Source organism: Taeniopygia guttata, chromosome 13, assembly GCF_048771995.1.
Source record: "Taeniopygia guttata chromosome 13, bTaeGut7.mat, whole genome shotgun sequence".
NCBI lineage: Eukaryota > Metazoa > Chordata > Aves > Passeriformes > Estrildidae > Taeniopygia > Taeniopygia guttata.
In genome coordinates, this window is record NC_133038.1 from 14,978,527 (window position 1) to 15,000,695 (window position 22,169).

The 22,169-nt window shown below is 50.7% G+C and overlaps 1 protein-coding gene across 1 annotated transcript in view; it reads left to right on the top strand.

Annotated features, from left to right (window-relative positions):
• Positions 1 to 18,029: 18,029 nt before the first annotated feature.
• Positions 18,030 to 22,169, top strand: part of PSD2 (pleckstrin and Sec7 domain containing 2) — a 53,891-nt gene continuing 49,751 nt past the window's right edge. Inside the window, exon 1 of the mRNA XM_002190671.7 lies at positions 18,030 to 18,297. The gene's annotated coding sequence lies outside the window, so the exon portion shown is untranslated. The remainder of the gene's footprint in view (positions 18,298 to 22,169) is intronic.

Consider the following 22,169-nt stretch of genomic DNA (forward strand, 5'->3'; position numbering starts at 1 on the left):
AGAGCCAGGAGGAAAGTGCTGTCCAGGGATTCATTCCTAGATTGAAATTTTTAGTGCAAGTCACTGGCAAAGTGTATTTCTTTCTGGAAAAGCAGAAATGTAAATGGTAGCTTTCAACTGATGTGAACTACATTGGTTCCAGTTAACCATAAAAATTAAATTTAAAAAAGAAAGGAAGTGGTGAGCTTTTAGAGTACCCCGTGTACCGTGTGTTACCCCGGGCAGGAGGGATGGGGATGCTCCTGGGGCTGTGTTACCCCAGACAAGAGGGATGGGGATGCTCCTGGGGCTGTGTTACCCCGGGCAGGAGGGATGGGGATGCTCCTGGGGCTGTGTTACCCCGGGCAGGAGGGATGAGGATGCTCCTGGGGCTGTGTTACCCCGGGCAGGAGGGATGAGGATGCTCCTGGGGCTGTGTTACCCCGGGCAGGAGGGATGAGGATGCTCCTGGGGCTGTGTTACCCCGGGCAGGAGGGATGGGGATGCTCCTGGGGCTGTGTTACCCCGGGCAGGAGGGATGGGGATGCTCCTGGGGCCGTGCCATCCCCTGGATCAGCAGCAGGGTGCAGGACAGGCTGCTCAAGGCGCTGCATGCCCACCTCTCTGCAAACCCAGAGCGACCACCAGTGGGAACATGTCATGGGGTGACGTTGTAATGCTGGTATCTCCAATCGTGTGTTCTGTTTATGTTTGATATTCTGTTCTGTGCTTTCAGAACTGACTCTGAAAGTGAAGGTTTGTTTTGCCTTGTTATCAGCCAGTTTTGGTGCTGGGGAGTGCTTTGTTTTTTAAATAAACAGGTGCTTTTCCACTTCTCTCAGAGAAAATTTTTCCCAAACCAGGTGGATGGGGAGGGGCCATGGGGGTTTGTTTTCTGGGGGCTCCTTCCAGAGTTTTTTTTCAAAAATTTGCCCTAAACTAGGACAGAACACCATCCTGTTATAAGTGGTGCTGGGAGAAGTGACAGAGCTGAGCTGGAAGGCGGCTGTTCCTCCCTGAGAGCTTCCAGGATGGAGTACTGCGGGATTAAGTTTGTGCTCAAGTGGTCTCATGTTATCTCAAAGCTGCAATTCTTCCCAGGCTGTTCAGAGAAGGACTTGGTGCAGGGGTTTTGGAGGATTTGAGGCCTGACAGAGAGTTTGCTGCAAGGGTTTGTCTGAGCTCAGGTTCCTGGTTGGTCACATCAGAATTGAGTTCTTCTCTGTGGGTTTGGGGTGATTCCTCAGTCAAAATGCCTTTGCATGGGATGAAAGACAATCTGAGTTGAAAAAGACAATCTGAGTTAAAAAATCATTGTCCCACAGTGAGTACTTTTGGTTCTTTCTTCCTGGCAGCAGTTGGCAGCAGTGTGGCAGGAAAATGGTCACTGGATGAAGTGTGAGGGAGGTGGTGGTGGTGCTGGGGTGGTGAGTGGCTGAGAACAGCCAGGCTGTGCCCCTGCAGAGAGCTCAGAGCCAGCTGTGCCTGCACCCTGCTGCTGAAAAACTGAATTTCACTGCTGGGAGCCCAAAGGCATCATCCCATCCCCATCCCTGACCCCACCAAGGGGACCCAGGCAGCCCTGGGCTGGAAGTTGTGGTCTCTGCTGTGTTTGTCCCTGTGTTTTCTGTCACCCCTGGCCTTCATCCAGCACCAGCACTCCCTGTCCCACACTGCTCTCCCTGGAGAAGGACCATTGTTGGAACTCAAAATGTCCCTCAGACATTTCTGGAGGTTCCAGGCCCTGGTCAGAAGCATTTGAGACCCTGGCAGGCAGCTGCAAACAGCTGTGATTTTGGATTTGAGCCATGGAATGATTTACCAACCTTGCAGGAAGAACAAGAAGTCACAAAAGTTTAGATAGTATAGTAAAAGTAGTCACAAAGTAGAGGGAAGAATTTTTTAGTGCTGTACAGGGGGGGTTTAACACCTGTACAGGGTGTTTTTTGTTCTGTACATGGGCTGAGCTCCTCAGCTGTGTCCGGGGCAGGCAAAAAGTCATTGTGACAGATTAAAGGGATCTGACATGGGCATACTGGCAAAATGATCTCTCTGATTTTCTCAGGGTGGGCTCAGCCATCAGGTTAGTCCAGAAACACTCACCTCAACTGAGGGGAATGCTGTGGGTCACTCCTCACCTCAAGGCTGCCTCCCACTGCTTTTGGCAGGTCTGAGTTTACCACACCTGGCAGGGAGACCTTCCTCTGGAGGGGAGAGGTTTGAAGCTTTCTGGAAAGGGACCTGGATGGTTTCCTACTGCCTCCTTTGAGAGCAGGAACAAGGAGCAGGGCTTTGAATGGTGTCCTGAGACCTGATGCTCTGAGTTTCCGTTCCAGCACAGGGTCCTAAGCCAAGAAAACTGCCTGTCCTGCCAAGGCTGGGTAGGAAATTGGCCCAGGAGCAGCAGCGTGGTGTTAACTCCTCTCTGCAAGGAGCACTGAGGCTCCTTTGATGAGCTCACTATCTGCAGTGCTCACTTTCTTCTTTCCTTCCAAAACACCCATCCTGCCTGGCCTAGCTGCAGCCTGATGCTCTGGAGCTTGTGAAGGTGTGAATACAAGCTCAGTGATGAACCCAAAACATTTCTTAACCATGTTCTTTCTGAGCTATGCTCTGCTAGGGAGCTGTCAGCCTGGCTGGGGAAGGGGCTGGGGGCCAAGGAGTCCAGCAGAGGTGGGTGGGCTGGAGCCAGGGGAGGGATGGCCTTGGAGCAGGGAGCATTAAACATGTTTTGGCATGTCAGTGGTCTGGCACATGGGGAATCTCCTTCTGTTTTGGGTTTCTTTTTGGTGATAATTTCTTTCAAAACCCCGTGTTTAGCAAATCAGGTAGAAGGGATCAGCTGCTGGTTTGGGCACACATCCCCCAGGCCCCTGGGGCTGGGATACTGGCAAGACTGACTGGCAGCAGCAAGCCTAGAAGTCATCTCAGAGACACCGAGAGCTGCTCTGCTTTGCTTGGGGACTGCACATCCCAGCTGTTTGCCTGGGCACAGCACACATCTGCCCTGGGCTGTCTCCATCAGGAGACGTGTGCGTGGCCAAGCTGCCTGCTCTGCATTTGCTCCTCCTGCTGCAGTGACCAGATGTCCTACTCTTCAGTGATGCTGTCCTACTTTCAAGTAGGTTATTCTATTTTTGCCTGGCCCTGTCCTTTTGGTGACTTTGCCTTCCTGCGTGTCCCGTGCACGGCTTTCCCCTGGCAGAGGCAGGAGTTGTGCAGGTTGTGGTCCCAAGCAGCACAAGCCATTTCTCTTTGCTGTGGTTCCTTTGCTCCAGCCTTGCACCCAGCTCAGCTCAGGCAGCCAGCCTCCTTGAAGTGCTCAGGGGGAAGGGTCTGAGTGCCTGGCAGTCATGGGAAGGTGTTTGTTCTTGTTTGTACCTCTTATCCTCAAGCACTCCCAGGATCAGGAATGGAGGTTTGGGCAGAGAAGGAAAGGACTGAGCTCATTCTCAGGTTGAGAGTGAGCTGGGAAATAGGAGTGGAGCCTTGTCCTGTAACTGCAAACAGGCAGGTTTAAGTCTGGGTACTGCCAGCTCAGAAGCCTTTCTTGGAAAGCACCTTGAGCTGCCAGTCCCTGCTAGCCCTGATTTCTGACTCTTCCCAACCTCTTCTTCACTCGCCCTTTGACTTCAGTTTGGAAACTGCAGTTTCTTGTTCAAGCCAGCCATGACAGGCTGAGGGCAGTGTGCTGGAGGCCTCTCAGCTAGCCTAGGTGGACTCCAGGTGTCCTGGCATGGCTGGGAGGCCGTGGAAAAGGGCAGGGGAGCTGGAGTGCCCCGTTGGACAGGCTGTGATGTAGCAGGGCCAGGAGGGAGCACGCAGGCTGGAAGCTGAAGGCTGACGAGCTTTGGACCAGTGCTGCAGTTTATTTATGGCCTGCTTAGCAATCTCAGGCAGGCAGTGTGGGTTAAGGCATCTCCTGTCCTGGATTGACAGTACAGATCCAATTAGCCATGAAAGCCTCTAATTATTTGTCCTGAATTGCTCCGGTGGTAACCAAGGCTCTGCTATCTCCTCCTTTTGTCCGTGTCCCAGCTGGAAATGCCCCAGTGTCCCTGCATCTAGAGCAGCAAGTGTGATGTTCAAGCAGAGTCAGCACAATCTAATCAAGGGAGACAGGCCCTGTGAGTTAATGAGGGGCTGGACCCGCTTGGTTTGCTTTGGAGAGTTCTCTGAGCCCCGTTTGAGAGACAAAGGTTGCTGTGGCAGAGATAAGGCTCCCAGGATGAACTGTGTGAGACAGGGGCTGCAGGCCACAGGGAAGGAAGGGCTGGTGGCAGACAGGGCTTGACAGCAGAGTCCCCGTGTCTCACAGGAGAGAAACATCTCCTGTGTGAGGAAAAGCTGAGAGAAGTGGGGTTGTTCAGCCTGGAAGAGAGAAGGCTCCAGCGTGACCCTGTTGTGGCCTTTCAGTACCTGCAGTGTACTGGAGAGGGACTTTGGGCAAGGGCCTGGAGTGACAGGACAAGGAGGAATGGCTTCAAACTGACAGAGTAGGTTTAAATTATATATTAGGAAGAAATTCTTCCCAGTGAGGGTGTTGAGGCCTTGGCAAGGGTTGCCCAGAGCTGGCTGCCCCATCCCTGGAAGTGTCCCAGGCCAGGTTGGATGGGGCTTGAGCAGCCTGGGGTAGTTGAAAGTGTCCCTGCCCATGGCAGGGGGTGGAAGAAGATGGCCTTTAAGGTCCCTCCAACCCAAACCCTTCTGTGGTTCCTCAATTCTGGTTCTGCAGCTTGGCCAGCTGAGGTTGGCAGATGGAAGCAGTGGCTGCAAGGAGCACGGGCACAAGGTGGGGTTACCCAGGCAAGGCCCAAGGATTCTCTTTTCCAGACACTGGTGCTAAGTTACAGCTGTGCATTCTCAGCTGCAACACTATTTTAATGGGAACAAAGCTTTTCAGGCCACTTACTGCATCCTTCTGCTTCTTCTGGGTTCTTGTTGTGCAGAAGAGGGGCCTTGGCTGTCTGAGAGAGAAAATGTGTCATGAATGTTCTTAGTAACCTTAACTCTGACCAGACATGACAGCAAATAGCTCTCAGACGAGACAGGGCAGCCAGCCTTGGCTTGAAAGCAACATTTTGCACAAATAATATTCAGGTCCTGTATGAGGGACCAGCTGAGCACTTCCACCATTGTTTCCAGGTCACAGGGTCCCCCAAAAATGGGTTTTACATCATTGTCTTGAGATGCTGCCTGGAGGCAAGCCATGGCTTTGCTCACCAAGTGCACATTTTCTCCGTGTGTGGATGGATGAGCAGCAGAGCTGCTGGCAATGTGGCTCTGCCCCTGTGCAGAGAGGAGGGGACAAGCAGCAAGGATGCCCACCTGGGGGAAGCTGGGAGCTGTTCCCGGCTTGTTTTGGTGCAAAACAGGCTGCTGAGCATCAAATGTGTCTCTCTGACCTCCCTCCAAGGTGTTGGAATCTGTGGGTATTGGTGATCCCGAGATTGTAGAAAGTCTCTGTCTCTCAGCCCCGCTGCCAAAGAAGAAGTCATAATTCGTCTGTGCTGGTTTCAAGGTTGTTTATTCTGTTTATCTCTAACATGTTCTGCTGCCCTGCCGCAGCTCTGTCCTGCAGGGCAGCGTGTGGGGCTCTGCCCTCAGTGGGATGGTACAAACATTAAATACCACAAACTACCTGTGCTGGATTTACAATAACGTGCCAATATCTGTCACCTACGTTGAACAGTGTGTCCCCAGCCTGAACCAACAGAAAAATGCCAACACCACAGTGAAACATGGAGGGCATGAAGAAGGAGGAAAAGGACAAGACACACCAAATTTCCTCCATCTTGCCCCATTTGCACCCCTAATCTAGAAACCTAAAATTTTACTTTTGCACCCGTGCCAGACTTAATTATTACTCTTATCAAACACTCAAAGCTTGTAATTCATCCTGTAAGATTGAAAACTCCTCTCCATGGACAGAGATCACAGACAGTGTCTCTGGGGGCTCTGTCCAGGGGGGTTCCTGACCCCTGCCAGGGTCCCAGACCTGCCAGGGCAGCCAGAGGGAAGCCCTGGATTCCCACACCAAGGGACCTTCAGACAGGACCCATCCCTACCAGGGCCATGCTGGCCCTAGGAGTCAGCTGGCAGATCCTTCAAGCCTCTTGGTGTCCTTCCCATGCAGTCCAGAGCCTGCCAGGTTCAAGCCAGAGAGTTTCCCCTATACAAATGGGGACAAGGGGGGCGGGCTGTGAACGTACAAAAACTGTTTCTTTCCTGCCCACTTGGAAAGGGGAGCTATGGAATTTTAAGCAGCAAAGACAAAACTCTGCTGAAGAGGCCTCTTCTGTGCTTGCCTGTTGAAATCTCTGATCACAGTGGAGAGGGGGTCCAGGGACATGCCAGGCTTGCCCTTATTAATGGCTCTGTTGTTGTCTGCTCCTGTTTGTTGGTCTTTGCTCTGGGAGACGGTTTGCCAAAGCAGCAGCTATTTTCCTTGGAGCAGCTTCCACGGGAGCTGTCCCCGTGGTGGGGGCCAGTTCTCAATGCCAGTGCTCAGACCTGGCCTACAGGGCTGAGCCAGAGTGTTCTGGGAATCTCCTTAATGGCCACGAAACCTGAACTTGCAGGTGCAGAAGGGACAGGTGAGAGGAGACAGAGGATCTTTATTCCAGCTGGCACTTTTCCTTTCTTGATTTTAGGGGTGTTCAGCCTCGCAGCTCAGGATTCCAAGTAGGGGCACCAACTTCTCCCACCTCGGTCTCTGCTCTCTCCAGCAGCACCAGTTTGGCTGGGCTGGGGACACAGTGACAGCCTGGCTGGTGCTTTTCATGCATCACTTCCACCATCCAGCAAAGCAGCTGTGCAGCTGCTCTCCCCTGCTCACCTCCTGTTTCCCACCCCGAGCTCACAGCATCGGGCCCTCTTACCTGTGTTTTTCTCCTTGAACCACTTAGTTTTAAAATAGAGCAATTATCTTCCTTCAGAAAGGAGCTTACCCACTCCAATCTAGGGCAGTCAGAGTGCAGCAGCCTGCACAGCTCTCCCTGGGAGCACGGCTGTGTGCCCAGCATGGGTGCTCCAAGGGCTGGAGCCAGGCTGGGAGAGAAGGGAAAGCTCCAGGGAGAGCTCAGAGCCCTTCCAGGGCCTAAAGGGGATCCAGGAGAGCTGGAGAGGGACTGGGGACAAGGGATGGAGGGACAGGACACAGGGAATGGCTCCCACTGCAGGAGATTAGTGTTAGGTGGGATATTGGGAAGAAATTCTTCCCTGTGAGGGTCGGCAGGTCCTGGCACAGGGTGCCCACAGCAGCTGTGGCTGCCCCTGGATCCCTGGAAGTGTTCCAGGCTGGGTTGGATGGGGTTTGGAGTACCCTGGATAGTGGAAGGTGTCCCTGTCCATGGCAGGGCTTGGACTGGCTGATCTTTTAGGTCCCTCCAACATAAACTCTTCTGTATTTCTGTGACTCCTGTCTGTCACTTGGGATGGGGGTTGAATCCTTGGTGGGGGTGTGAGGCATTGCTGGGCTGAGCAGTGTGAGCCCTCAGTCCCAGTCTGTAACCACTCATGTGGCACAGGGATGCAGGCTTGGCTCTTGGGACATTCTGCCAGGGTTCTCTGCCCTCCCTCCATGGCCAAGGCCTGAGGGATCTCTGCATGGGGAAATCTGTTCCTGAGTCTGTCTGATAAGAAAATACAAACTTTCAGACTTTTACCTACACATCTATCAACAAGTGACAGATCTGCAGGGGGCTGGCAGGAACTTTCAGAGGTGGCCTAGTCCATGTTCATGCCTGAAAATGGGATAATTTCTGTTGTAGACCACTGCCAGCAGAGGTTTCTCCAACCTGCTCCTAAAATGCCTGCCCGTGACCCCTGTCTGTTTGACAGGATGGAGTATTGGCTGTGATTCAGAGTATGTAATTGTTTCTGGGTTTAAATGCCCAAAAGAATGAGGGAGCCTTTGCAGAAACTTGTTGCAGTGAAGGGTTCAGTGATGGAGCAGATTCTGCCAGGCTCAGCTGCCATGCACTCCGTGGTAGGAGGGGTTTACATCCTCACATGTGTAGATTACCTCATCTCCTCTGTCTCGGGATCCCTCTGCTGTCTCACAAGTCTACACCCAGCTGTTGTTTAATTAAAAAATAAGCAGACAGGTATTCACCGGGAAAATTAAGCTGTTTTGTTCTTTATGTGTCCTTGATGCTCTCCTGGCATCTTATCTGGGGACAACAGCTCTAAGTCTTGAATTTGCATTTATTTTTATCACGCCAAGCCAACTGTTTTAATAGAGAACGAAGCCATGGAGCAGTGAATGTGCCATGCCATGCAGACTGGCCATGGTGTCAGAGAGGAATGGTGCCTTGTCTCCCCTTTGCCCTGCCCCACGGGCTGTGAGGCTCAGGGGATGTGGCTGCAGCTCATGTTCACTTCCATGTCGTGGGTGACTGCTGAGGGCATTTGGCTCCTTCAGCCCGGAGCAGAAGAGGCTGAGGGGAGACCTCAAGGCAGCCCAGAGTTTCCTGGTGAGGGGAAGCAGAGGGGCAGCACCAAGGACAGAAGCCAGGGGAACGGCTGGAGCTGCATTGGGAGGGTCAGGTTGGGTATCAGGGAAAGGTTCCTCCCCCAGAGGAGATCAGGCACTGCCCAGGCTCCCCAGGGAATGGTCACATCCCCAAGGCTGCCAGAGCTCCAGGAGTGTTTGGACAATGCTCCCAGGCACAGGGTGGGATTGTTGGGGTGTCTGTGCAGAGCCAGGAGCTGGACTGGATGCTCCTTGTGGTTGCCTTCCAAGGCAGCATATTTGGTGATTCCATGGCACAGCTTTGTGTGGCTGTGCTGGGCCAGCCTCAACACCAGACTTGGGCCATGTTGTGCCAGGAGATGTGGTCAGGAGGGTCAGGAGAACCAGAGAAAACCTGTGTAGGCACCCAAGGTCACATGGAAAGGCAACATGAGCTACTGATGATTTCCATGTGGTAGAGGAGAGCCAGCTGACCAGAAGCTAAAGCGTGGAGTAAACCCTTTGTAGCAGAGGGTGTTTGTCCATGGACACAAAGCACATGACTTGTCCTTTGGCTGAGCTTTGTGTCCTTTCAGTGAAGCTGGAGCTACAATTCACACCCTAAAAGCTGGAGACCTACAGATGTGAGTTCTCGGTACATTAGTCAGGGCTTGACAAACCCAGAGATGGCCAAGAGGGGAGCAGATCAGAGCTGTCTCCATATTCCCTGACTCAGGAGAGCTTCTCCATCTGGTGGCTTTAGGTGAGACAAAGCAAAAGAAAGTTAAAAGGCTGATTTTCAAACGTTGGAGGAGTTGAATCTCCTCAATTAAGACACTGTAAAACACTGTGATCATCTAGCTCACCCTGAGTGTTTGTCTTGAGCCCAGCCCAGGAGCTCTTCTGAGTGAGGACCTGAGGCTGCCGGGTGCCTGAAGCCCAAGCTGCCATGGACACCCTCTCAGTGGATCATCTGGGGCACAGTTTAGAGATGGTCCAGCTGAAGAAGGGTTTCCTCCAGGGACAGACAATCCAGGACAGGATTTGTTTCCTTTGAACTTTTCCTGCAGGAGTGCCAGGCTTTTACCCAGAGCCCAGATGCCCCAGACCCTCAGCTTTGTACCCTGAATTACTCCATCCCTCCAGAGCAAATGCCGTGCAGCAGATCCAGCCATGGCTGTGCTAATGCCTGGAGGCACATCAGTGTCACTTTTCCTTGGCTTCTCCCACCTACAGCACCTCTGACCAGGGCAGTGCTCATGGCTTGAGCTCCAACTGCACTCCTGCAACAACACTGAGCAGTTTTCATACTGGAAATTGGGATTTGCAGAGATGAAGTGAGTTGATGAAGGCAGTCAGAGCTGTGGGGAGGGAGAGAAAAAGAACCTAGGAAAGCTGTTAATCTGCCATTTTAATTTGCTGCATTGTACCCTGAGAACTTCATCATCGCTGAGCTACCACCCAGGTGCTTATCCACTGGGAGCTGCTGGAGATTTGCAAGTAGAAGAGCTTTAAACAAGAGACAACATGGATTAAGCCTGACACCCCATCAGATTCTCCTTCTCTGGGTCCCTGATCTTCCAAGAGGCACCTTTCCCACTTTGCATATAATGTGAACTATTGTATAAATATTTAGTAATTCTGTTGGGAACATTAATTATAAATGGAGACACAGCTTTTGAAATCTGCCTGTAGGTCTGGGCACCCAATTTCCATTAATTTTAATGAGAACCAGACATCCAAATCCCATTCGGTGGCTTTGAGCATCTCAGGCAGGAAGCTGCATGTGACACCCCCCGCCTCCATTCTCCCCTCTCTGCAACATAAGAGTGAGATTTGCAAATATCTTACAAATCCTGCAGATGCCTGAGTTGCCCTTGTGCCATGCCATTGTTGTCTGCTGAGGATGGTTGGGTAGTAGCTTCAGAAGTATTTCTAATAAGTTCATTTAATCCATCCTGTTAGTTCTTTTCCTTTGCACCCCCCTCAGCACTTTGAAACAGCGATGCCTGAATGAGCCCCCAGCCTGCGTGGTTTTTTGACAGAGAAGCTTTGATGCTTGCAAATGACAGCTGTGCAGAGCAGGTCTGAAATGAATGATTGAATTATCTGACTGATTAAAAATGTGCTGTGGCTTGGAAGATCTGACAGCAAGTGTTCGCTTAGGCAGCTCACATGAAAGAGAGCACACATGCACGTAGGGTGTGTGTTTGTGTGTGCATTGGGAAAAACAGCCAGGGAGATGGGACAGACACACAGAGCAGCAGCTTCTTAAGCTCAGCATCCTTTCCAAAGCTCCAAATCTGCTGTGAGATGCTCAGCAAAGCTAAAACTCAACGTGGTTGTGGAGATAATGATTATTTAGACAGACGTCAGCAGTGGTTTAGGAAATGGAAATTGAGCTAAAAAGTAGTGCAGGCTGGGGAACTGCTTAACTGCATCTCAGTCCCTCCCGGCCCAGGCTGAGGAGGGATAAACTCTGGGAACACGGCTCCATCCTCGGTGCTGCAGGCACGTGCCATGGTGAGGAGCAGCTCCCTGGGAACCTGGATAAAAACTTGAGCCCTGGTGAGATTAGCTATAAATGTCTGGAAGGATGGAGAAAGCAAGCTTGGTTATGGCTGTGCCCTTGATGCCATCAGTGATGGCAACAGCAGATGTGCCCTTGCAGCCTTTCCAGACCTACCTCAGCTTCCTTCCCAGTCCCCATGTAGTAAACATTCCCTTGGTGGTGCCTCAGAGAAATTCAGCTCAGCTAGAACAGAAGAAAAATATCTGGAAGTGAAATGAATGAAAAAAAATTAACAAGTGGTTTTTTTTGCTAATGAAATATATTTTGTTGGCTCAACAAATTCACAAGTTCCTGCTGGAGTTCCATACAGGGGAAAAAAGAAGTAATGTCATAAAAGTTGCAGTTGTAGTTCTTCATTGCCAATGGTCTTCAGTTTGCTGAAATTGATTTTTTTGTAAATTGTCAAACTGTTTTTCATCTCCCTACTTACAGAAGATCACTATCTCGCCCTGACCCTCAGCTCAAAGGAGGTGAAACACTGGGCTATAACTAATTGCTTTATCTGAAATAGTTTTGGTTTTTTCCCTCAGCCCAGCCATTCAATAATTTGCTCTTTGCCCCTTCCAGTGCCATTAGTGCTGTTGGGTGTCTGTAACAGCTTCAGTCTCGCCCTTGTGCTCCTGCCCCAGTTCCAGTGGTCATTTCCACAAGGCTAAATGCTGCAACAGTCCTAAGGGCACACAGAGCTAATGGCAGCTCATTGGCATCTGTGTCATCTCTCCATCAACAGCCCAAAATGTCCCTCTTATTGAACCCCTTCTGGCAACTCAGGAACACACAGAGCAAAGAAGGTGCTGGGATTCTGCTTATATAAAACCTCATCACTGCTAATTGTCCCCCTGCAGCCCAGGTGTGGGAGCCCCAGGGCCCCTCTGTTTCTGTCCCACATCTCTCCCAGCCAGGACCTGACTGCTGAGCTTAAGTAGAACATCAGATCATTTGAATTCCCTTTTCCATCATCTGCAAATGTCTGTTTATTAACTTTTATTTTATAGACAATAGAGAAATTATTGACACTCTAGCCCTGGAAATGTTCAAAGCCAGGTTGGACAGGGCTCTGAGCAATCTGGTCTAGTGGAAGATGTCCCTGCCCATGGCAGGGAGTGGAACAAGAAAAGCTTTAAGATCTCTACCAACCTAAACCATTATGTGTTTCTGTGAATATTATCAAAATCAGGTTTATAACTTCAAAAATTGTTTCTAATCTCCCTTTCCCTATCCCAAACCTTTCAAAAACCAGAGCCTCTGACTCAGACAGACAATGAGCCTCAAAGGTGAGGGTAGATGGGCCAGCACCTCCAGTCAGAGTCAGTGCTCCCCGGTGCCTTGGCCTGAGTTTTCTGCTGCCCTCGGTCACTGTACCTAATCCTACAGGCTGAGCAGTCCTTGGCCTGCAAGATCCAGGGCCTCTCTTCCCACAGCTGAAGTATCCTCACTTTCTCTGTCTTGGATTGTCTGGGTTAACAGCAAATTTTCCTTCCTTTGCTTTCTGCCCCTTCACATCAGTGCTCCAGAACCTGCTCACAGCCAGCAAAATTAGTCCTCACACCCTCTAACACCCCTCTCAGCTTTCTTGGAAATGCTTCAGGGGCTGGAAGACCACAATGAGGTCACCCCAAAACCTCCTCTTCTCCAGGCTGAACAAACCCAGCCCTCTTAGCCTTTCCTCATAGCGGAGCTGCTCCATCCTTTTGATCATCTTGGTGCCTTTCTGGACTTGCTCCAACAGCTCCACATCCTTCCTGTGCTGGAGGCAGAAGACATCCCAGTGTTCCAGCAAGGGCTGCTCTTCACTCAGGCTGGGGCAGATCAGCCCCGGTGCAGATGGATCCCTGCAGACAGCCAGATCGAACCGGGGGATGGACAAATAGCTTCCCTAAACAGCTTCATAACAAAGTGAAGGAAAATCCACCTTCCCAGAACAGCTTTTCAGCCTCAGGGGTAGATGCTGAAGGACTCGTGCCGCTGCCAATGCGCAGCCCCACAGTTTCTAAAAATGACAGATGATCATTTTCTGTTACCGAAAGTGTTGCAGTGAATTTGGTGTGATTCTGGATCAGGCCTCAGTTGGACAGATAAAGGTGAATTGATTACTGAACTCAGAATGAATGGTTGCTTAAATGCCCTAATTGCATTTGTTTTGAACAGAATGTGATCCTAAATTGATAGTATCCATGCAAGGCACTTGAAAGTGGTCAATTTTCCTAAGCTGGGAACAATTGCAAACAAGAAACGATTGGAGGAAAAAATGAGAAAAAATAATGGGCATTCTAAATGAGGGTTGTTTAAGAAAACTTTGATAGATGCTGTCTCCTCCACAGCATGCACACAGTTCTGCAGTCATTGAAGATATTCTTAGCTAAGAATCTATCATTGTTAAAGAAGAGAAAATCAGAAATAATAACAGTAATAAAAACCCAAACAGGAAAAGAAGGGATTTGGTAACAAAAGCAATGAATTAACTGTTACATAATGCAGAGACCTGGAAGGCTAATCTGGAAGAGCAGTCAATAAAAATTATGTTTGGTGGCATTAAGGACTATTAGGGAGTGTGTATGTGTGTGTGTTTATATGCATGTATGTCAGAAAGAAAATTAATGCTGCATGGTTTTAGATGAAGCTGGCAAAGACTCTGCTCTGATACTGAAAAAAAAGAAGGTGTCCAGTCAAAGAGAAAAGTAGCCTGATGGGTCCCTATCCTACTGAGGGAATGGAAAGCTGCTTGCTCCAGCAGTAACCAGGCAGCACATTAAATGACAAGTGGTAAATTGAAATGTTTGTACATGTCTAGGAATAGAAAAACTACCTTGAATGGTTCATTGTATGTCAGTACCTGGGTGTTGGGGAAGGGTGTGCCCAGAGAAGCTGTGGCTGCCCCATCCCTGGAAGTGCCCAAGGCCAGGTTGGACACTCAGAGCAGCCTGGGCTACTGGAAGCTGTCCCTGGCCATGGCAGGGAGTGGAACTGGATGGGCTTTAAGGTCCTTCCCAACCCAGCCCATCTATGATTCTATGAAGTTAGGCCGACGAAATAGGATGGCATTTGTTTAGGTGAGATGAGGGATGGCAGAGAGGGGGACACTCCTAACACTGGGGTATAACAAAAGATGGAAGAGATACTGCAGACCCCTTGTAGTCAGAAGAACACCAGACTTCCTCTGGGACCTCCAAGGACCTGCTCACTCTCATCAGTTGCTGAGGATACAGTTTTCATACACTAAATGTTACTGAAATTAGGACAAGTCAGATGCTGTGAGTGGTCAGGTCTGCTTGGGGAGCTGATTTTGTGTCAGCAATGGGCTCTCAGGAAGAAAAGTGCAAATTCATACACTCAGAAACCCCTGTGGGCAGAGGAACGATGGTGTTTTGGAGGACAGTGACTCATTTGAAAGTTCCCATGAAGGAAGATGGAGAGTGAGCAGAGTGCTCATCCAGCACCATCAATCTCACCTTCTGCCAAAAACTGAAATGCCAGGAATGATGACTGTCATATTCCAGGCTGGGATTTCCCAGGCAGAAGTGCCTACACTGGGCAGGGAATCAAAATCCTCCATGGCACATGGAGATTTCTTTAGTGTGGGCAAGAGTGGTGACTAATCCCTGCACAGGAGATGAGTGCACGCTGTCCTTGGGACTTCCAGAGGGCTCTGGTGGCTGTGCTGGCCAGACCAGCACCCAACTCTGACTCCTGGCCCAGCAGCCAGAACCTTATTGAGGAGCTCAGGGGATGAACTGTGGTGTAGAAAACCAGACCCCTGTGGAGCCCTAAACAAGTTTCACTTGAATGTATATCCAAGCTGGTCACAGCCTGGAGGGAAAGAAAAACTCCCAGGGGAACATTCTTGAAGTCATTGGGATTTTCTGTGTAGGAAGAGCCAGTGGGGGCAGGGTGACCCCAGACACAGTATTCAGGAGCAGCTCCTGGGGCTGGAGCTGTTCCACCTGTGAGTTAGTTTGCAGTTGGACAGTCTGTCTCAGGGTGAGGTGTGTGGTGCAGCTCTCTGCCTTCTGCCTACACCTGTGTCAGCCCAGCTGGATGCAGAAATTCCAAGTGTGGACCGTCTGGCCACACCTTACCTCCAAGGACAGACATAACCCAGGACAAAGAACTGATCTCAAGTGTAAGAGAAATGCAGACAAAGGCTCCCAAGGACTGGCCCTTATTCTTCAGAGGGGCTGTTATCCCCTCCCCATCCCCCTGTCCACACCACCTGCACAAAGCAAGGCCCTCATACAGATTTCTCCTAATTATGGCTTCCAGCAAAGTGGCTTGTGCTGAAAATTAGTGAATCCCAGCTGGAAAATCCAAGGGATTTCCTGAGACAAACAGCTGTGTGAGGACATGGGAGCATGCTCATTCCTGGGTACAAAGAACACCCGTAATAGTTTCATAATAAAAACTGAGAAGGCTCAACAGCACCCAGAAGTGTCCTTGTGTGCCACAGCAAGGACCAAGAGCAGGGCATGTCTGGAAAACTCTTTGTAATGGGGATTCAGCACTTCAAAAGCAAAAGCATTAAGCTGCAGTAAAAGCACTTTTTAAATGGTGAGGGAAGTCAATAAAGCCTGTGGGGCTGCAGGGTAAGTGGTCTTGTCTTCTCCACTCAAAGGGGGAGCAGAGTCTGTGGAGCTGCCAGCCTTGGAGCTCAGGTTTGGTGGATCCCATGGGGCTACAGGAGCATGAACCCTCTCAGGACCACACGCTGCTCTCATTTATCCAGGTGTTCCCCTGTGCCCTCAGCCTAGCTGGGACATTCCCATGGTCTGGATGTGTGGGCAGTGTTTACCTGTGGTGCCTGCAGTTCCCTGCTGCCTGGCAGGCTCACAGAGGGGTGCTTTGGCTTGTTTGGGGGCTTGAGGGGTGGCTCCCCTGATGCTGGGGTGGAGGGAAGGTGTCCTTGTCTCAGGATGCTCCCTCTTCCTCAGAGAACTCGTGTCACAGGTGGCAAAAAATCCAGACAGTTCAGCAGCACACACAGAATCGCTGTAGTTTAGGAGTTTTCTTAATTGGAAGAAAATATTATGACATATTGGAGGCACCTGACAGAGATGTAGCAGGAGAAATCTCTGTACCCTGTTGCTGTTAGGAATGCCCAACCAACGACAGGGACAGGCTCACTGCCCTGCCAAAGGGAGGAGAGGAGGTGTCTCCCCGAATCCAGAATGATTGATAACACAGTTATTTGGAACCCACTAGTGGATATATTCTTAGAAACTAGAACCTCGTTTTCTCATGCTGCAAAATGTCATTTCCTAGGACTGGCTAAGCAGAAATTGGATTTTGTTCCTTGCCTTCAGAACTGAACAGCACAACAGACCGATAAATATTGATTGTGCTTTTATATTTTAAATTTTTTTGTTAAAGCACCCATACCTGATAATTGTTTGATTACAAATACATTAGAGATTATCAGAAAGAGCAGCAGGACAGACTTTTGTGATGGTGTTAATCAAATCTCTTTGATGAAGGGACTCTGTGGGAGGTTAAAAGCCCCACACCTGGATTTGCCCAGCTTCTTGGCTGTAGCCACAAGGTCCATTTTTGTGTCTCTCCAGCACAGTAACCTTCACTCAGGCTTGCATTTGTTGGAAAAGTCCTGAGCATAGCTGCAGGGTGCTCATTACATGGTTCATTACCAATCCTATCCCTGGCAAACAACCCTGTGTGCTGTGCTGGGGGTATCCCTGCTGGAAGGATCTCTGGCCATGTTCTGCTGAGCTGCTCCAGGACATTATTTCACCTGATGGCTGTGCTGCAGGGTTGGGACGTGTGTTGTAATGGTATTTTTAATTTGGGATGTTGGGGATTTGTCTGCTCATTCAGAAATATGTGTCCCCTCGGGAGACAGAGGTCTAGGGAGAGGTTTTCTCCTTGGAATCAGGAAAGGGATCTGGGCAGCCAACCCTTCTCACCCAGAGCTTTGTTGGGGCTTGGGGCACCCTGGTCTTGTGGAAGGTGGCCTTGCCCATGGCCTGGCCTGGAACAAGGTGGTTTCAGGTGCCTTCCAGCCCCTCTGTGATCCTGGACCCCACATCCCTGCGGGGCACTCAGGGTGCACATCCTGGTTCTTGTGTGCCACAGGACATGGGTGATGCCAGTTCAGAGTGTGCCAGCTCTGGGGGAAGGATCCTTGTAGCTGGCCACTATCCCAGCTGGCCCAGCCTAAGGGACCACTGGCTTGTGCTCCAGCTGGGCAATTTGACCCAGAGAGCACCCAGCACCCCTCACCTGTGCACCCACAGAAACCCCCATTGTATTACAGCCAGCAAGAGGCCAAGGGACAGTGTTTGCCCTAAGCACTGCTCTGTTAGTCTGGTAAAAGGGCCCTAAAGCAGGAAAAGCCTTGTGTCCCTGTGCCTCTCCACCCCACACTGCACCCCCAGCCCTCTTGGTGAGCCAGGTTCCTGGGTAAGCCCGTGGACATGCAAGAGCTGTCAGGATGGAGATGTGGCAGTGGTGGTGAGCAGCACCAGGTCCAGCCCACGGTGCTGGGGGAGGCTCTGGGGACAGCTTGGCAGGCACAGGGACAGCACTGCTGCTGGAGCCTGGGATGGGATGGGATGGGATGGGATGGGATGGGATGGGATGGGATGGGATGGGATGGGATGGGATGGGATGGGATGGGATGGGATGGGATGGAGCTGCAGCAGGTGTCCAGAGGCACGGAGCAACCCAACCTGCATTGCTGGGGTCTGCACCAAGGTGGGTCCTTGAGACATTTCCAGTGCTGCACGTCTGCGTTCGGAAGCGTATTGGTTGTTAAAGATACCGAGAGCGTTTGGCAGGATTTCAACCCAAAACTTCAAGCCAGTGTCAATTCGCAGGGTGACGATTTGCTGGCAGGAAGCAGAGCAATCCCTCAGCGCCCTGCAGGTGCCCGTGGGGGGACAAGCCCCTGCTCTCCGGGGACATCCCTGGCAGCTCCTGCCAGGGGCTCTGCCAGGGGCTTCTCCAGCCAGAGCTTTATGAACCCATCCTTTCCCTGGTCCATTCACCATGCCTCACGCCTCCTCCCCCTCTCGCCGTCCCTCCCAGCCTGCCTGCTGGATCCCCAGCAGTCTCTCGGCACCTTGGGGGAAGGCTGGGAGGTGTAACCATCGCCAGCGAGCGAGGGAGAGCAGGAGAGAAGGAGAAGGAAGCCAATAACAGGGAGGTCCAGGAAGGTGGCGGAGGGGGAGGGACGGGGCCACTCCTCCATCGGTGGGACTGCAGATTATTTTGCATGGATTGTTGAAGAGAAAAGGGAGCTGCATTTGTGAAGGGACCAAAAAATAAACAGCTCATTGCTCGGGTAAGTGCCAATGCGAGCTCCGGGCTCTCATTGTCATGCTGTACATCGATCCCCCCCTCCTATTTTGTTTAGTTATACTGGGTTTGATTCTTATTAGGATTATTTGATGCATCAGCTGTATGCTTCAGAGGCTGGAGACTGACTGGTACGTGTGTGTGTGTGTGTGTGTGTGTGTGTGTGTGTGTGTGTGTGTGTGTGTGTATGTGGGAAGATGCCCATTCTCTGGATATACATTGACACATTTTTCCAGCTCTCAGTGTGGTGTCTCATTCGCAGTGTTACCCCAAAGCGTGCCGTACACACACACACAAATGGTGTTTGCTGCTCCTGCCTTTAAAATCCACTCACACACGCAATTATTGAAGCTGAAAATTAAAGGGGGGGTTCTTAAATCACAGTCTTCAGTAGTAGGGGGCTACTTCTCTTTATCCTGAGCCTGACACGTTCAGTATTATGTTTTATAGCAAAGCTACATTTAAAGATCAATTCGGCAGTGGTTATTGCATCCAAATTACATGGTTGTCATGGAGATGGTACAGAGAAGCTGAAGTGATATGACTGCATCTGGACTGGAGTGGGGCTTCGCTGCCGAGTGAGATCCTGCCTTGCCTCCCGTGTCTTTTTGTCTCTGCTGGGTTACAATTTCTTTTAATCTTGAATGAAGCGGTGCCGTATTAGAGGATTTAGAGGTCGAGCTGCTGGGAAGGGTGTGCGTTACCCCCACTCAGCACTGGGTTATTACCATAATTGTTCTATTAACGTCTGCATCTCCCTGAATTTCTTCCACAAGTCTGGGAAGGAGGAAGGCGTGAGAAGGACAGATAGTTTTCTGCACACAGCCAGGGCTGGGAGTACTTTCTGAAATGATACCTGCCATGCCCACACCTCCCTGCTGGCTCCCACACCTTGGGGGACAAAAGGGAAAGGATGCTCTGGTTTTAGCCATGTTTATCTTCCATTTTGCTACCTCAACTTTGAGGATTCAAGGAGCCAGTCACCTGCTCATCACTGTGTCAGGGGAATGGCTTTTTTAATTATTATTTTTTTATTATTATATTTGTTTGCTTTGCAACTGGTAATATGGATGTGTTGGCAGTTGGGAAAGAAAATCCATAATTTATGAGAATGAAATTTTCCTGCCTAAGGCTAGCTAGAATACAAAGAGTATATCTGTGGGAAGGGCATGTTATATGTTACAGATGTGTATTTCTCTAGCACCTGGGAGTAAATCACACCATTGTGCTCATCTTCATTATTTTGGGTGTTAGGCTGGCTTTAGTCAATATTTAATCTAAGCTCATTGTGTGTTCACACAATAAACATGCAATTTGGAGCCTAACTTTACATCTCTAAAATGCTCTGGGAATGCATGTGGCATTGTCTCCATAAATGCAATTTCACCCTTTTCTGTGAGACCAAGCCTATTGTGGGCATGTAAATATAGTAAAAGGCACTGGTGGAAGCAAGCCCATCAGAATGGCAGTGTTTCTCTAATTGTATCACTAAACATAAGACAGAATTAATTACTAGGATAAACAGAGCTTTGTAGCTCTTGGATCAGGATAATATTTGCATGGAGTTCCAGGCCTGCATTATAGTAGCTGGCATTATGGCTTTAATTCCCCCCATGCCAGTAGATAATGTTTTTAGCCAGGAGTGGAGCATATTATCATTAGATATTTTTGCTTTAAAAATATGCTAAATCCCCATGTCCTTGTCAAATTGTCCATTGCAACTGTTCCAAAGTCTGTGATTCAATAGGATTTTCCTTAATGTGATTTTTCCCATACAAGTCCAAGCAAACAATGGATAAAGTCTGAAAGTAGGTGGCCGAGTCCAGAGGGGCAGTCAGAGAGATGGCTAATTCACAAAATGGATGGTTCTCATTCTGTGCCTTTTTTCCCCCTAAAAGTTAGGCACAAGTGGAGTTGAAGTGGGTGGTTTTCCCTGGAGGTCCCTTTAGGGGTGTGAGGCTGGAAGCCAAATAGTTCTGCATTTATACTGAGTTCCTTCTTGTCTCAGCACCTTATCACTCTTCAGCCCACCCTAGGATGTGGCTGGATTATTCTCTGGGGAAACTGAGGCTTGGCGTGGTTAAATGACTTTGCCAAGGTGACAATGGCAGTGTTGGGCAGGGGACAGAGGAGCTCTGCCAGGAAAAACCTCTGTGTGACCACCAGGCCTGTTCAGCGTCCTGCTTGCATGGGGGAGGTGGTGATGGGGAGCAGCAACTCCAGTTCATGGAGGCCACTGAGGCCACTCATGAGAGCTCCGCAGAGGGTGGCAAGAGGGACTCAAGCTCAAGCACTTTCAGACCATCTTCTGAGGTGCCCAAGACAAGGACTTATTTTTCTGACCTCAGGCTGTCCTTCTTGTCTGGCTCATCATGTGGCTCTTCACATGAAGCCCTCACAGGTGTCTTGGCTTTCTGCTCTCCCCACTGGTGCTCCTCACCTCTCATCTCCCTGCTGAAATACCCTGAATTGCTGTCCTGGACTTCAACCCACAGTACCATCACTTCTCTGCTCTCCATCCCACCACCCAACACCTTTTTGTCCTCTTCCTCCATGGGTTTTCCCAGCAATGAAGTTCCCACCATCCAACAGTTTCACAAGCTTCCATGCCATGGGTTTGTGTGTTCTGTGCCTGTCCTGAGGCACACAGTGCTGGCTATGTCACGCCACCATGTCAAAGCAACCCAAGTGAAAAGTCTCCTTTGAAATCTGAAGTTGCCCCATGCGGTGTCCGTGGTTCTGCACAAAGCTGGAGCTGGTGCTTGTTGCCAGAAGGAAATGGATTCCCTGTTCAATTCACACACAGGCATCTCTGTGTGGCCCTGCTGACCGGCACAGGTCGGTGGAGTTGCCAGAAGGATGTTCCCTGGGCTGGGAGGGAGCTGTGGCTACTGCCAGCAAGGTGCTGGCTATGGGCACAGTGATTCCTCCTGAGGGAAAACTTCCTTGGAGGTTGAGTGTGAGCAGCCCCTGGAGTGGGTAATCTCCTGGTGGAAGTGGCCACATCCCTTGTGGGTGCTGCTTGCTCTGCTACGTGACAGTCTCTGCTGTGGACACACCTCTTTGCCAGATTTGCTGGAGGTGAAATCATCCTCTTTGCCCTTTTGTCAGGAGAATGCCTTTCCCAGGGATGTGCTGGGACAGGATCCATGGGAGGCTCGGTGCATCCAGGCTCTCAGTGGCTGGATGGAGCCATAGGAGTGGTTCAGGGGTAGATTCTGCACAGGAGGCTCGTGGTACTTCCCTGTGGGGGTTAGGGCGTGGGGTAACAGGGACAGGGTCAGTTCTGGCTCCCTCCCTGTTTCCTGTGACCCTGGGGAGGTGAGGCAGGCTGGGCTCATGGGGGAGAGGCCCCTGTCCAAGCTGGACAGTAACCATCTCTCCCTTCGTCCTCACTGCTGGTCTTTGTGCTCCTGCAGGAGCTCCAGGAGGGGCTGAGATGCTCAGGGAGGTCCTTCCCTGCAGTCCATAGCCCCGACCCTTGCTCAGCTCCAGGTGGGGACACTGGTGATTCCTCTAGAGCAAGCACTGCCCATCACTGGATCAGGCCCAGTGCTCCCTCACTTGCACCAGGCAGGGCCAGAAGGAGAAAGGAGCTGCAGGCAGCCTCAGCAGACATTCTGCAGCTGAGCCCAAGCTCCTTCTTGTGCTCTCCATGCTTTTTCTGGGCTCTGGGCCTCAGCCTAGCACTGGCCACACAACCTACCTCTTCACCACCACTGCTCACATTCCCTCCAATCCTTCCCCTGCTGCCTTCTCAGCACCTCGCTCCCCTCATGGTTCCTCAGCTCTGAGGTTCTGAAGGTGGAAGAGGCAGGGCAGGCAGGTGGCTGAGGCTGTCAGCTCTCAGGCTGTTTG